This window comes from Lactuca serriola, chromosome 5 (genome assembly GCF_051521515.1).
Source record: "Lactuca serriola cultivar US96UC23 chromosome 5, Lser_US96UC23_V15, whole genome shotgun sequence".
Taxonomy (NCBI): domain Eukaryota; kingdom Viridiplantae; phylum Streptophyta; class Magnoliopsida; order Asterales; family Asteraceae; genus Lactuca; species Lactuca serriola.
Window position 1 is genome coordinate 243,749,608 of NC_136412.1, and position 17,146 is coordinate 243,766,753.

Genomic DNA, 17,146 nt, shown 5'->3' on the forward strand with positions numbered 1-17,146 from the left:
GCAGAGATGATCCTCGGGCTAGCGTACATGGAAATAACGGTATCCTAATAATATTTGAACACGTAATCATATTTAAATTAGCGAAATAATTAATTAAAGTGTTAGACAACACTTAATTTATGTAAGGAATACCTACAAAAATTACCGAGAATTATTTGGAGTGTTGTTAGGTGTTTTCAGTCTATCCCTCACCGAAATCCATTGATTTCGGTCTTAAAACCTCAATTGAGAACCAAGTTCTCGGTCTTTAAGGGTTTCTCGGTCTGAGTGAGTTCTCGGTCCAGGTGGTTTTCAGTCAACTTGAAGATTTGAAGATTGTTCTTGGTGAATTTTATGAAGATTTGAAGGGTTTTGCTTGACGATTTGAAGATTCTTGGAGTATACTTGAGGGAAAAATGAGTGTGTTTTCGGTTGAAAAAGTGAGAAATGACTTATTTTTTGGGGGGAAATCATATATATCGAGAGGGTTTCGGTCTGAGGGGAGTTTTCGGTCGGTGGGGTTTGCCGTCCGAGGGTTTTCGGCCGAAAAAGGTTTTCGGTGCGAAGGTTCTCAGTTCCAAAGAGAAAAGTTTTGATTTTTAAGTGCATTTTATTCCAAACATTACAATGCTTTTATAAAAACATCATTCATATAATTTGAATCATATTTTAACCCTCATGAACTTAACGAAATAAACAAAACTCGAATTTTTATTTAGAGGGTTTGATTTCTATTGACTTTTGTTGACTTTTATTTACTTAAAATAACGGGTTGTTACACAAATCCACATTCTCCATTTATCTCCAAAGCCAAAATGTAATGACGTAAATTTTCAAAAAAAATTTCATTTTCCAACACAATAAAACTCATTTCATAATTCCCAAAATCACATAAGTCTCAAATGTCAACAAATAAAACACAATCCTAGAATCATAAAACAATCTCCCGCCAGTGTGTACAATCATGTCGGTGCCTTGCCACGATCCTCAGAACTACCTGAAACATATAACACGGTAAGCATAAAGATTAATGAGTTCCCCAAAATACCACACACAAAACATTAGCCACTCGAGGCTATAACTCAATAAGACCCTCTCGTCAATGTGTCTCAGTGTGACCCTCCAGTCCCACTACTAGGATGGACCCTCTGGTCCCTCAACTCAGCATCTCAATATAATACCCAGTAAGCATATCACAAAACAAATAGCAGGATATCTCTATACACAACACATACACATAAGACCCACTGGCCACACGTAAGTTACCACTCAAGGTAAAGTATAGTGAGAAGACTCACCTCGTAAGCTAGCAAATGAAACCCCGAGCTCAGAAATCTTGAACTCTACCCACCGGTCTAGCCTCCACCTAACACATAATAATTATCTCTAATTAATACTGGCTCCCCAAGAACTAGACTAACCCTTCTACACTCACAGAAGGGTGAAAAGACCATTTTACCCCTCCATAGGCTTAATAGTCCATAATTTGACCAAACCCTAAAAGTCAACAGCAGGGAGTACGCTGCGTGTACTCGGTCTGTACGCTGCACGTACTTGGCTACCATGCTGAAATCGGGGATGCTTGACCCCTAGATCGCGCGTACTGAGATTACGCCCATCGTACGCTGCAGATTCACACTCCTCTCGTTTTTGGTCTTAAATTGTTAAGACACAGGCTCATATTTCAGATCTGGACTCCCTAACGTCTCTTAGTCCATAAAGTCAGTAACTTTAAGCCTTTGCATGGCTGAATAGGTCACAAACACTCAAAACACCCATTCCCTTTCCTTAAGAAGCTCATAACTCATGCATCGCTCACTCCTAATGCCTAAGATTGGATTTTTATGACTCTACTACACACAATATACTGAAAAGGGGCAAATCAAGGTCTGTGGAGTTCATTATCCCATAAATTCTCCATCTTTTGGGACAAAACCCTAATATACTCAAACAACATGCTCATGACAAAGGAAAGGCAAAGTTTGAAGCTTTATACCTCAATAAGAAGCTTCCTACTTAGATTTGCTTGGATCTAGAAGCTTGGGCTCCAACTCCTTCTTCTTCAAGACCTTCTCTTCTCTTCAAAATCACACAAACACTCTCAAGGCTCAAACACACACACAAACAAGCTTTAGAACGAGGGTTAGGGAACTCATAAGCTTTTCTCTCTGGGAATGGTGGACAGAAATGAGGCCATCATATCCCTTATATAGGGGAATCACCCCAAATAAGGGTTGCACTCTAGGCCTATTACGCCCAGCGTACTCACGGGTACGCTCAACGTACTAGATGGTCTCTACGTCACATGCACGTTGCCGAGTACGCTAAGCGTACACCTTAGGTACGCCCCGTGTACTCGGTTTTTTTTACACTTTTTATAATAAGGATTAAAATAGACAATAACTCAATAGATCAAGCTTCTCGAAGGATACCTGGACTTGGGATGTTACACAAAACCTCCTAAAATATGTGCTTATCATACACCTTTTGAAGATCCATAACAAATTTTACAAGTTCTACTCACTTTCTCCTTCTAATTTTTTATTTTTAAGGTAGGTTCTTGCAAAGAACCTTTGTTTGATCTTGATGTTTGTAGATCACCATAAACAACTTGTTACATGTTCTTTAAATGGTGACGATCCATGATTAAACCAAAGTCAAGAGCAAAGGTGAGCACATGCAAACCTTATCTAGCACCAAAAACTGATTTTTTTCAAAAGTCTAGTCTCATCTAGCTTGGTTACATGTAAGATCAAATAGTTAGAAACAAGTATTTATACATAATATCTTTAATATATTTTTTTTCTATTTCAATATAAGCAAAAGAAAACGATATCTTTAGGTAAAATAAAAGTTTGAACTATGTTTTCATGTGTTTTACTGTTCAACATTCTGTCAGATTTGTTTAACCGACTTTAAAAAGTCACAACTCATTCATTTCTTGACCAAATCACAATATTATTTGTCTGAGGACTAGTTCCGTGAATTAAATTTCGAACCCAGTTGGCCTTACTGTAAAATATAAAAATATGATTTTTGAAGATTTTTACAGTACAGTTGCACAAACAACACTTTTTTTTATGATCACTAGTTTTGCATTTACATGATCAAAGGCTTTAAACTCCACAATAAATATCGAGAAAATTATTTTATAAACATAACAAATCAATCGCAGATGACGGAAATTTTCATGAACTAAAATATCATATAAGTCCCTACACAAATTCTTAAACTTTTAGTTGCAATTGGAACTCTTCCACTTGTTAGCGCTACATTGCATAAATTTTTGGGATTGAATACCCTTGTTTAGCTTCAAAATAATTTTGAACCAAATTGTTTTATGAAAGTTCATGTATTCAAGGGATGATCTGTAAAACCTCAAGTCCTAGGACCAATCCTTTATTTATCTACAAAAAAGAGGATTTAATAGCCAAAAATTCAAAATAAATAATTACAGATGTATTAAAACTCTAAAAACTTATGGAAATGATTTACACACAAAATAATGATGCCCCCTAAATTTTCATACAGTTTCGGCACAGTTTGTTATTAAATTCAGAATTTTCATTTAATTAGGGCATGGATTTTCAAAACAAGGTCTGATGAATCAAAAAGTGCAAACCAATATTTTTCCCACCTTGGAGAACATTATAAGAACCTGTGCAAATTAAATTGAGAATTTTTTCAACCGTTTTATATTTATTTTGAATTTTTCATATTATTTAGACTTAAATTTCAAATAAATAACAAATGACCTTTAAAAATGCCTATAACATTTCAAGACACTCATAACCTCTGTTAGAACTAGAATATAAGGTTTTACAATTTTTGGAGTTCATTTTTATGCCTTTATGGATTTTTGAACACAAGGCACCGTGAATACAATAATATCAATAATGAACCGAACAAACTTTGGGAACTTTGCGACACCACTAGTTGGATAGGTAGATCTTATATAATGTTTTAGTGAATTATATCTCACTAGAATTTATTTGTTCCATAGGGCACTAAGAGAAATTGATCGATACAACATCGAACCGCGAAGCTCGAACCGCAAACTCTCCCTAGTGAGTATTAACAACCCCCTTTTTTACTGTTTTCAAGTTTTGGGGTGGAAAGCATCCTACTGTTTTATGAGCTATATGTACTATTTAATGAACTTGTGGAACTTTGTTTTATGAACTTCCTGAACTCTATTTTATGAACTTGTTAAGCCTTGTTTTATGAACTTAATGAACTTGGAACTATATTGTTTTATGAACATGATGAACTTGGAACGATACTCTTTTATGAACTTGTTCTATGAACTCTTCATATGAATTTTTTGATATGAACTTGTTATGAACTTTGTATGTTAAGTCCCCGAGAATCGAACTACAACCTATTAACTCGTATTTTGAGCCGACTATCTTATGGTGGTATAGTCAACTACTTTACTCTCATAGTCAAAAGTAGTCTCATCAGCTAACTCTTGTTTGAAAGTAATGAAGGGATGCAACTTCCTATGTTGTTCAAAACAAATGTCAATTGAATGATAAAGATCAGTTAACTTGCCATACAATCGTTTTTCCGTGTTACAATAAATATTATGTTGTTTGAATAATATTTTATTGTCCATTCTAATAGTATCCATATCACACATAACATTCATGATTAAAACATCCAAACTCTCTATTTTACTTTTCTTTTCCTCCAACCTATTACGAGCTTCATAAAGGGACACCTTAGATTTATCTGCTTCACTACTCATTGAAATAAGCATGCCATTCAAGTAAGAGTAAGTTTTGTCAATTCACATAAAACAGTATGATAAGAGTTAAAAGGAATATTAAGTGAAATGAGAAGATTACTCACCTTAGTAGCCATTGGAGATTTTGGAGTTATCAAAATGAATCATCTCCCATGGTCTCCATCTCTTTTTTGTCACTTTCCTCAACTTTCTCAATTTGCTCCAATTACTCACCACCATCATCATCAACTTTCCCAAGCAAGCTTTTCTAAAAAGATTCACCTTTTTCATACTTTGCAAATAACACGCCATGAGTAAGACGACACATTTCTTCATCATCAGATCCAGATGACCAAATTTGATAAGTCGCATCACTCTCATCACCTCCTTTAGCTATTAACAAAAGATTCTTTGTTTGAGCATGAACTTCCTCCAGTCTTTTCACATAATAGACCTCATATTTCACCTTCTCTTTCTTGTCTTCCACGTTTCTCAACATGCAATCCTTAGCCAAGTGATTGTGACCATTATAGTAATTGCAGTTGTAGCTAGAATATCCTTTCAATTTAACTTCTTACTTCCTTTCTCCTTGTTTCTTCTCCACTTTCGTCTTCACATTTTGACTTCCATCAACATTCGACACTTCTTTCTTTTCAAATATGTTCTTAAAATTTCAACTTATTGGTTTCTTGAAAAACTTCTTCACCCTATTATTTGAGTAATAAGCAACAACTTCGTCATCAGAATTTAGCAAAATCCTTCTTCATCTTCTTTCGCATCACCCTCAGATTCATCTTTCTTCATATTTTATTTCGACACCAACGCCATTGGACCACCATAGTTCAACATGTTTTACTCAGCAATCTCCATTACCTCTGATTCACGAGTTTTAAGAATCTTGTACAAATTTAATAGCGAATGAGTATCAAAATTCTCTTTTGTATTAATCATCAAGCAAATCTTTCGCCATTCTTTTCTGAATCAATAAACGAAAGTAAGGTTGAATCCAAGATAATTATAGTTTACCCCATATCAATTGCAGTTGAAGACTAGATCATTCATCATGTCATAGTATGCTTCAATGTTTTCATTTTCTTTCTCCTTGAAATCAACAAGTTTAGACAAACATTTCACACTAAACTTTTCTTAGTGGTATCACTGCCTTGATAATTTTTTTAATGCATCCCATATTTCCTTAGCAATCTTGCATCCATGAAGATAATTGTAGACGACAGGAGGAACTACTCCTCTCAACTCATGAAGAAACGTATCGTATCAATTAATCTTCACAGATCTTCATCGATACCATTAACGTAATCCTCCCTTCGATCATCCCACTGATCATAATACTCTAAGATCAACATCATAATCTTATTTGTAGATCCAAGAAGATTTACATAGTTCATCATTGTGTTCACATTGAGATTAGCCATTTGATTTGATGAAAAGAGGAATTTCTAGAAGATAATTGAGATGATTATAAGATCGATTGACAAAAACAACATAAGAATTGATTAATCATACTTGATTAAACGAAGAATTACTCTTTCATAATTGAGAAAAAAAAAATAATTGGAAAGAGCAACTGAAAAATTTGAAAAAAGAGATTCAAAATTCTTCAATAAAAGTGGTGATTACTGATCTGCTACTAATTGATGAGTGTTTGAAAATATGTTTGAATGAATCAAATCAAAGAAAGTAGTAAAGAATAGCGAGATCTAAATGTGATCAGTTTAGCTCAGATTATGTCTGGAAGAGTAGAACAATTTTAGAGTATAAGAAATATTCTGAGAGTGTTCGTTCCTATAACTCTTAAGTACTTACCCTATTTATAGGGTACATCATAGACCAAAAAATACAAGGACTTAGATAATACAATGCGAAACTTGAAACTGCCTTGTAAATATATATGATAATGAATGTCCTTAAACTTTTGCTATTTATAGATGTGAAACATAAAGACACAACTTTCGACTACTCACAACAACTTTCGAATCTACAATCATGAACCCTAAGTCCCCATTAGGTTTAAAATTAAAGAAGAGGAAAGGCAGAAAAGGGAAGTATATCCCTCTCACCTTAAAGTATTTGGTTGTAATGCTTATCTCAAGGTTAAAGATGCAGAAAAAGAAAACCATGAATGTAACATCCTAATATCAGGTATTTTTATTATTGCTTTTATCTTGATCAAAAGTTGCACAATTGATCCCTTCAGGAAAAAGTCTTGCATTTGTGGTCATCCATTGTGCGTACTTAAGGGTACGCATAGTGTACTCATGCTTGTAATAATGGGTAATCCGTTAGTATGTTGGGCATACATATGGTACGTCGGGCGTAGTAGCCCAGATTCCAAACCCTAATTTCAACGTTTGCTCCTTATTTAAACAACATTATTTCCCTATTCGATCATCCTTATCATCCACCATTCCTTCCTTAAACCCTAATTTTGAGTTTGAGTTGCTTGTGTGAGTCTTGTGAGCATATTGAGTGTTTTGGGTGCATCGAGTTGACGAAGGATACTAGAGAAGAAGGAGTGGGTGCTAGCAAGCTTGTAGATACAGTAACCTTTCCTCTTGGTGCATCATCTACTGGTATAAAGTTTATACCTTGATAACTTTTCCATTAGATCTACATATTGAAGTTTTATGAGCTTTTTTTCATAAGATTCGACATTTATGAGTTTGGAGCACTCCATGGGCTTGTAGATGTCCTCTCATGCATTGTAGGACTTGTAGATTCATAAAATTGATTGTTTGATCAATTTCGATGGCTCATGCATGAGCAAAGTAGCTTAGAATGTGTTAGAAGTCTAAGTTTGTTTCATTGGGATTTTTCAAGCCATGCAAAGACTTAAAGTCGATGAATTTATGGAATAAGACACATTAGGATGATCAAATCTAAAGTTGGGGGGTTAGATATCTTAATGGATTAAGACACAAAGTTTGCAGGTTAAAACAAATGGAGTACACCGTGCGTACTCCTGGCTATGAACCATGTAGCCAGTTCTAACCCTGACCACACGTTGTTCAAGTTGTACACCTTGCGTAAGAAAAGGTACGCCCAACGTACACGCTGGGCAGTTGACTTTTGTTAACTTTTGACCTTTGTGAAGATTTAGGGTTTTGGACAAACGGGAAGGGCAAAATGGTATTTTTGCTCTTCGAGGACTTAGTTGTGAGATTTGGACTCATGATTTATGTTTTGGACCTTAATTATTAAATAGGGTTAATTATTTTGTTGATTAGGCGGAGTCTAGTTTTGGCAGTTCGGGTGTGAGGTTTACTTGTCATCAGTATCAGGTGAGTCTTCTCACTTATTCTCACCTGTGGGGTAGAATAATTGAATTGGTGATGAACAACTGGGTCTAGCTGTTATTATTATGTTATGCTGTTAACCCATAGCTGTTTATTTTTGTTGTGTTGTGTGTGGTATCTTGGGGAACTCACTAAGTTTCATGCTTACGGTTGTTGATTTATATGTGGTAGGTACTTTTGAGGACCGCGGGAAGACGAATGCATGATTGTACACAATTGCGGGAAGATATACTACTAGAATAGTTTGTGAACTCTAATATTTTGTGATAATGGTTGTTTTGGATAATTATGTATTCGATAACCTGGCTTGTGAACCCTTAATTTTGGTAAATTAAAAATGAAAAATTTGGTCTAAATTTGAGTTGATACAATTTGGTATCAGAGTTGCGGTTTGAGGGATTTGGATGAACCTCTAGGTGATTCCAAACTCAAACTAAGGATCTTAAATTTATTTTAGAACTTAACAGAAAAATATGGATTTTTACAGGAGAAACCTAGTGAAGTAGTGTGTACAATCATACGATGTACAAGACTAATAGTCGAAAGCTTTAACGTCAAATTCGATGACTATTACGTCCGCAACACTGCTCCTTCAATAGAAACAAATTTCATCTTGGAAAGTGTTATACCAACCTCATCAGGTTCGTTAAACATAGTTGAAGTTAACTACGATAACCTCTTCGATCCCGCAGAGACAACACATCTTTCAAAAAATTTGATGTCTTCGGTAGCCCAACAACAACATGCAAAAGTATCTGGACCAATCGTGTCTGAAGGAATGTTATTCAATACTTCCACCTTGCCGGTTGAGGGGGAAAGTGCAGTTCCTTTGGAAGTTACAACCATCGAGGTTCCAATATTTGAAGATGTTGCTCCAATACCTACCCACAGACCAACCAATCAATCAAATGTATATGAAGACTTTGAGGATGAAGAAGTTGAAAACATTGATACAAAAATGGATCTAAGGATTATTAATCACTCGTCAGTTCATGGTGAACCAACGTCACTGGTTCAGGTGGAACCGTTAACGATTCATGGGGAACTCCCATCTTCAATCCAGGGGAAACTTCCATTACCTACCGTAGAACGAATACCAATAGTCCATTACTCATATGTGGGTTGTTCACACATCGAGGGGGGACTACCGTCTTCAAGCAGATCCGAAGAGTCCTCTGATGTAGAGGATATTCCTTCAACCGCAACCGCAGACCATCAACAATCTCGTCAACACATTTGGATGAAAGATCATTCACTGGGTCAAATCATCGACAACCCGTCTTCAAGTATTCAAACTCGTTGTTCTACTGATTTAAATAACCATTGTCGTTATGCAACATTCATGTCGTTGGTTGATCCTAGAACCACAAAAGAAGCACTTATAGAGACCGATTGGATCATTGCAATGCAAGAGGAACTTGTTGAGTTTGAACATAATAAAGTTTGGAAATTAATGCCGAGGCCAAAAGGTCACACTATTTTCGGTACAAGATGGGTTTACAAAAACAATTAGATGAACTTGTTGTGGTGGTACGAAACAAATCACTCTTAGTTGGAAAGGGTTATAGTAAACTTGAAGGTGGTTATTACGATGAAACGTATGTACTAGTTGTTAGGATAGAAGCCATACATGTTAGTTTAACCTATGCAGCTCATAAAAACTTCAAGTTCCATCAGATGGATGTGAAAACTGCTTTCCTAAATGGCGAACTGAAAGAGGAAGTTTATATGCAACAACTTTCAGGCTTTGAAAGCTCATAATTTCCAAATCATTGTTATAAGCTGGAGAAAGTAGTCTACTGTTTAAAGCAGGCACCTAGAGCATGGTATGAGACTCTTTCAAAGTTTCTTGTCTCTTCAGGATACAAAAGAGGTGTGGTTGATCCCACTTTATTTAGACAAGCCAATGACAAATGTTTGATGCTTGTTCAAATCTATGTGGATGATATCAACTTCTGTTCAACGGATCAGGTAATAGTGGATGAATTTGCAAAGCTCATGACAAGCTAGTTTCAAACAAGCATGAATAAAGAGATTAACTTCTTTCTAGGTCTTCAGGTTAAACAAGTCCCTCAAGGGATTTTCATCCATCAAGAGAAATACACTACCGAACTGTTGAAGAAGTTTTCAATGGATACTTGTTCATCGACAAAGGTCCTTATGGCCTTTGGGTACAAAATCTCAGCTGAATCTAACGAAGAGTTTGTTGATCACAAGATTTATCCGGATAATTATTGCCTCATTGATTTACCTCACTACTAGCCGACCAGACATTATGTTTGCTATGGGCTTATAGTAATGATTGCCTCATTGATTTACCTCACTACTAGCCGACCAGACATTATGTTTGCTATGGGCTTATATTCTAGATACCAATCACATCCCAAAGTATCTCACTTGACTGCAGTCAAGTAGATCTTCAGGTATCTAAAAGGGAGTAAAGCCTTGGGTATTTGGTACCCTGTGGGTAATGACTTTAGTCTTTAGGCTTTTACAGACGTTGATCATGTCAGATGCAGACTCAATCGAAATATCACTTTGGGTGGATGTCATTTTTTGGGTGGAAGATTAGTTAGTTGGGCTTCAAGGAAACAAAATTTTGTTTCACTGTCTACCGCAGAGGCAGAATATATGGACACAACCATTTGTTGCTCCCAAGTCCTTTGGATGAAGACACAATTTTTTGACTACGGGTACAGGATGTTGCGGGTACCCATATATTGTAATTCAGAGAGTACAATAGCGATTTCTCATAATCCTATTCATCACTCAAAGACGATACACATAGAGCTACAGTACCACTTTCTCAAAGACCATATCCTCAAAGGTAACATCGAACTTACTTTCGTGCCAACTCATGAGGAAATAACTGACGTTTTAACTAAAGCACTCAAATCCACAAAACTGAATGGATTTTTGGAAATGTTAGGGATGATGAACCCTGACCCACAGTTCTTCTTGAAAGGATAGGTACCGCAGACCTTATTAGGTCTCCGGGTGAATAAACTGCTTCCTTTTTTTTAAAACAAAACTATGTCTATTTCTAGAATAACTGATATAGTATACACTTCATAATTGCTCCTAGTATACTTTGTATGCTGAAGTCACTTATGGTCTATATACTTTATGGGTCTCCTTATTTCTTTTATTTCTAGCCTTCATGATCTAGTTTGTCTTTCAGCTACCACAGACGCATTAATGCTACCGCAGACATATTAAATGACACACAGTCATCATCTCATAAGTGCTTTAAATGACAATGTCTCCTACTTAATGAAATTTAAAAAAACATTCATTTTGTCGCACATGATACTTCAGTCTCTTTTCAAATGATTTTCCTCAGCCTGGCCTATGTTTGGATAAAAAGACAGAAAACCAATTTTCCTTCTATAAAATCTTTTTGCAAATCCTTTCCAATCACATCAATCAACCATTGGAGTCTAATCTGTTCCACTCCCCCCATTTTTTACAATGGATAAACCATTTTTCACCCCACGTTTAACTGACGTGTCATCATGGGCTTGCAAAACATTTAATGCTTCTCTTTTCCCAGAAAATATTTATTTTTGATTTATTTTAATTCGATATAAAAATGGTAGAAACTCAAAGGTTTTTAACTTTAACATCTGTAATTAAATTAATATCAATACTTTTTGAAATATGGAGGTATAAAAACCCCATTTTCTTCTTAAGAGAGCTTTTACGCTTTCTGAACTTTCAGACTATCTTCATCTCTTTCACCTTCTTGCAAAAATACTTTCGAGGAAGTTCTTCAAACCTTTTTCCTACAACAATGGTGAAATTAGGAATCTCGAAGAAACAATCCAAAGCCTATGGGTCAGCATGATCAACTGGGTCAGAATCCACGATCAAAGACCTAACTCCATCGATAGCAGCTAGCAATTATAGAGGAATCTTTGAAGATCATCCATCGAATAATGAAGCCATCAAACTCATGATCAAGTTTCTTCCAACTTACCCTCTATTTGGAGCTTTCGATTCCTTTACTGAAGCTATACCACAAAAGTTTTGTTCAAGTGTGCATTCTCTGCATTTAGACCTCATGAAAACCTCAAGAATTTCATCACAATCTCATCGATTATTCTTTTGTGGTTTTGACAAAAGAAAAGTTCATTGTTGCAATCAACCTAAGGGTTCTTCCTTCAACAAAGTTCAACTCTCCAAGCACAACATATGCGTTTTTTGCACATTATCAAATGGGGTACATGGCAAAACTTAAAGGAATAGGAGAATTAAAGAAAAGCAAATTGCCTGTTGTTTGGCAATTCGTTTGTCATTTTGTGATTCGGTTTCTGTCAGACAGAACGGGAGGGATAGATAACATGGTAAAATAACTATTGGACATAGTTTGGAGTATCGACACTGGTAATGCAGTCAACTATGGTCAAATCATCTGGGATGATTTTCTACAATACATTTCCAAGGATGCCCCGAAGGAAGGCATGACAAAACTCACGTTCGCAAGGTTCTAATCATTGTGTTTTGTTGATCTACACAAAGATGCTAAGCTTAGAATGGGAAACGACACCAACCTATTCTCAGCTTGCGATCTTAAAAGGTACAATACTTCCAAGGATCAATCTATTTTTAGTCCCATTCGTCGTTTGCTAATGTATATTTTGGAGTCCATTGGACTTACAACCATAGAGGTGTCTGATCATATTATGGCTATGAGTGATATTTCCCTATATCACTTTTCCCAGCCAAGACCCTGTCAGCCTACCGTAGTCCACGACCCACAATCAAAATCAAAATGGGTCAAATCCCTTGCTACAAAAAACCCCAATGAACATTTTTACTAAGGGAGCTATTCCCTAAAAGAAAAAGAAAGGCTTAGACCACAAAGTCTAATCCTAAAGCTCAACCTTCCCTTTCTAAGGCTCATGATCCACCTGTTAATGTTGTCGATGACAACCAAGATGAGCCTTCAAAATCCACATACATTTTTAGAAGGAAGAAGTTGAAGCTCATCCCAAGTCACAACCAAATGCACACCAAGGCAAATGTCGGAGTCTCTCAAACGACTTCAGTAGCCATTCGAGTCACCGCAGACTCACTTGGAAGAACCCTAACTCACCACTCGGATATAAATTATGTATCCATTTCATCTCAAATTGGAGACAGACCCCTATCTAGGCAAATGTGAATACTTGCCTTATGGTCTCTAGGTTTTCACGATTGCACATCTTTACTTTGGAGGAGTTTCACTCCATTTTTTTCGTGTCACACAAACACATCAAACACCTGTTGCACCGTAAGACACTTACTTTGAAGCCCTTGTGGGAATAGAGCCGAGGCCAAACTTGATTTTAGATCAAGGAGACCAAGGAAGCTCTAGAAATCCTGTATCGCCTTCATTACTTTCAAGCGGTTTAGGCATGGTGAGCACAAATGTGTAGGGATCCATGAACCTGAGGGACACCTTGGCGAACAAAGAATTCGATGGATATGCATCCAACGACTCATGGTATCGATGTCGACCAATGATTGAGTCTGTGTTAAGTAAATTTGAAGCATTTAAAGGGGCCCTGCATGCAAGAAAAACTCAACATGTGCAGCAAAAATAACAAAAGGAGGAATCTCTTCTCCTGGTGGCAAAATATCGGGCCACCATGTTCAACAAAGACAAAATCTTGCATGGAATTCTCACCATTCAGCAATGGATGTCAGAGATGGATAACACAATCTAAAAGATTCAAGATATGGAGAATGTTGTTGGTACCTCCAAGCCTCTTCCAAATGAAGAAGGTCATGATTCCAATGACGTTGGTACCGTAATCGAGATCAGCTCTTCCCTAATGTTTGGTCTTGATGATGATACTATTAATGATGTTCATCAGCCTCCTCCTTCCGACAACTTCATTATGGTTATCGATGATGAAGAATCAAGTGGATCTCAACATTCCACCTCAAAGCCCAAGGAAAAGAAGAAAAAAGAATATAATAGTTTCTAGAAAAGAATTCCTCAACCTAAAATCCAAATTCGATCAAATATTAGTTGCAGTTTCCTCCACCATAGAGCAATGAAACTTCAACCACACAAGAACTCATTGATCATGTTGTGAGCTTGGAGACACTAGAAAGAATGATTGCAGAAAACGTTGTTCTACGGGTCGAAATGGGTATCAGGGATCTCGACAATCGAAGAACCGCATACCACAAGGAATTCATGTCCAAGGCTGAAGACTTCATCAAGGAAGTGAAAGAATCAAAGACCAATCTCCAACAAACCCTTCAAATTCAAGCAAGCAACTCCAAGCAGCTTATTCATGAAACTTGTTGGAATAGTGTCTAAGACTACAACTATATTATGCAAGTATTTGACCCGGTTGTGCATGGTCCTTTTGGGTTGCCTTCACCATAGCAACTTGACAGGATGATTTATAATGAGAGAAGGAATATTATTAATATATTATAAGTATAATATAAGGAATAATAATATTGCTATTTGATTAATATAAGTCATAAATTAATTGGGAATTAATTTGGTGACTTAAAGAGATTAATTAAATAAAGGGGTATAAACTGTCAATTGTTTGATAGTTGCACTTTGGGCTATATATCCTTTAAGGATAAGGGGTGGACGATTTCTAGGGCTTAGGATAACCATAAAATTGTCCAAGGCTTATCATGGAAAGGATTTGGATTGCTTAGGGCTTAAGTTATCCAATTAGGGTTTAAGGGTGAAACCCTAGGAGCCTTACAAGTATAAATAGACCCCTAGGGCTGACAGAATTCGGTACCCTTGTCTCTAAGGAAACCATGGCCGATTTCTTCCTCCTCTCTCCTATCTCCTAAATCATCTTCTTGCTAGTTGATGTTTGTAAGCCGTTAGAGGAGTGACAATTGTGACTCTAAAGCCTCAAGGACAACAAGATCAAGCAAGTGATTCAAGGTAAACTTCTAATCTCTGATTTCATATTGTTATTATTGTATATTAGCCATTAGAAGTCTTGGATTCAATGTATGTTCAATTAGAGAAACCTAGATCCAAGCATTAGGGTTGCATGTGCACATAGGAATGTTCATATGGCTAAAATCCATCAGTGGTATCAGAGCCTAGATTGGTTTCTATTGAATTGATACTTTGATTGCTTGTTTGTTGCTGAAAAATTTGTTTTTTTGTCCTCTGGCTGATGAACTCGGCGAGTCCCTTGGTGGTACTCGGCGAGTAGGCTCAACTCAGCGAGTCCATCTGGGTACTTGGTGAGTTCGAGCGTCAGAAAGAGGAAACTTCGGGATTTCTTGCTGTTTATCTTTGAGATACTTGCCTTAATCATATTAGATCAATATAAATCCGATTTTATGATATATATATGAGTATATTCTTGACCTAATTGAAGATATTTATCAATTAATAAAATATTTGTTTCCTTATGTGATAATTGATTAATTATTTTATTTTAATTGGTAAATTGTTTTGCAAGAAATCATTAAATAAATCAAATATGGATAATTATGGAATTAATTGTTAATTAAGATTATTTGTTATTTGATCCTCTATGTTTTAAAAGTTTAAAACTTGCCCTCAAGTTTTGAAATTTATGTTTTGTGATTAAAAGTTTAATTTTGACAATTTAAATTTCAAACCCTAGAATTTTACAAGTTTAAAATCCAACCCTATACTAATATAATATTACAAGATTGATATATATATATATATATATATATATATATATATATATATATATGTATGTATGTATGTATAATTAAAATGCTAGTCTTACCGTTAGTAGGCCTCATTCACGAAGCCGGTCTATAAGGTGGGTATAAGGTTGCTGCCTATAAAATGGCGCTTAATGGGTGTACACTCACACCCACCGCTTGCTTGATCGGTGGAGGGTTGTTAGCCGAATGGGTAGGATAGGGCAACCTCATCTCTTCATTAAAAGGATAATATGAAATACAAAGTAACTACATGTTTTTCAAAAATTTCCCAATCTTAGTTACTTTAGGAAAACTGAATTGATGCAATCCCATGAAATTACACTTTGCACCCTTGCTAAGAAGTTTGTGGAGCGCATGTGGTTTACAGGCACACTAATTGGTTCTAAGCAAAGGTGGCAAAGGGTGATTCATTGTTTATCATAGTTCGATGGAGCGTGTGTGGTTTACCGGCACATCGAATAGGTGATCGTTATAATGAAGGCACCTTGTGAATTTGCATGGTAATTCACACCCACTTTGTGATCCTCAGTATCCCAGTCACAAACGAGAGGGGCATATCGAGATTTAAACATGCCATTGAAAAGTTTCAATGAATCTCATCCAAACCTAGGAATTCTCAATACATTTAGAACTTAAAGTTATGTTTTATGGTGGAGAATTAGTGAATCGTCATTCACTTACCTTCATACTATTTGCATGTTGGATTACGACATCCCTTTTCTAATATGTAAATATTGTTGTTGGATCCTAGCCCTAATTTTTCTTATTGGGTGATAATTAGGGATTCATATTCTAATCTATCTTTGTCCTTTCTATTTGTAGATGTCGACCGCTAACAACGATGCTGCTAGTTCATTCACATTGATGAGCCTTTGTCAAAAGGTCACTTTCGATGGGACAAACTTTAGCGAATGGATAAGATACATTCGCACAATTGCTCGCGGGGACATCCGATAAAATTGGAACGATACAGAGAAGATTAGCATGGCCCCTGCGCAAGGATGACACGCACAAATCGAGAAATGGTATCAGAGCCAGGGCACGGGTCGATGTGTTCGACGAGGAAGTCGAACCCTATAATGGGGGGGGGGGGGTGAAAGTGGGTTAGATCTGATCCCACATCGGCTGGGAAGGAGAACTAAACATTCCTTATAAAGGATGTGGATACCTTCCCTATCACAACGTGTTTTAAAGCCGTGAGGGCAGCAGATCCCATAAGAACTCTGCAGTTAAGCGTGCTCGGGTGGGAGTAGTACCAGGATGGGTGACCCCCTGGGAAGTCCTCGTGCCGAGTGGCCCAAAGCGGACAATATTGTGATACGTGCCAGAGGGGGGGTGTTACAAATGGTATCGCTATGAGGACAAGGAGTATGTCCTTGATGAGAAGCTCGAGAAGATCAACCCAGAAATCGCTACTCCGGCTGAAATGACCGCT

The 17,146-nt window shown here is 36.6% G+C and overlaps 1 non-coding gene across 1 annotated transcript; it reads left to right on the forward strand.

The window, feature by feature from the left end:
* Window positions 1–16,644: 16,644 nt before the first annotated feature.
* LOC145055820 (U6 spliceosomal RNA) lies at window positions 16,645–16,748 on the forward strand. The gene has a single exon (XR_013685372.1). It is a non-coding gene; the product is annotated as a U6 spliceosomal RNA (small nuclear RNA).
* Window positions 16,749–17,146: the final 398 nt, after the last annotated feature.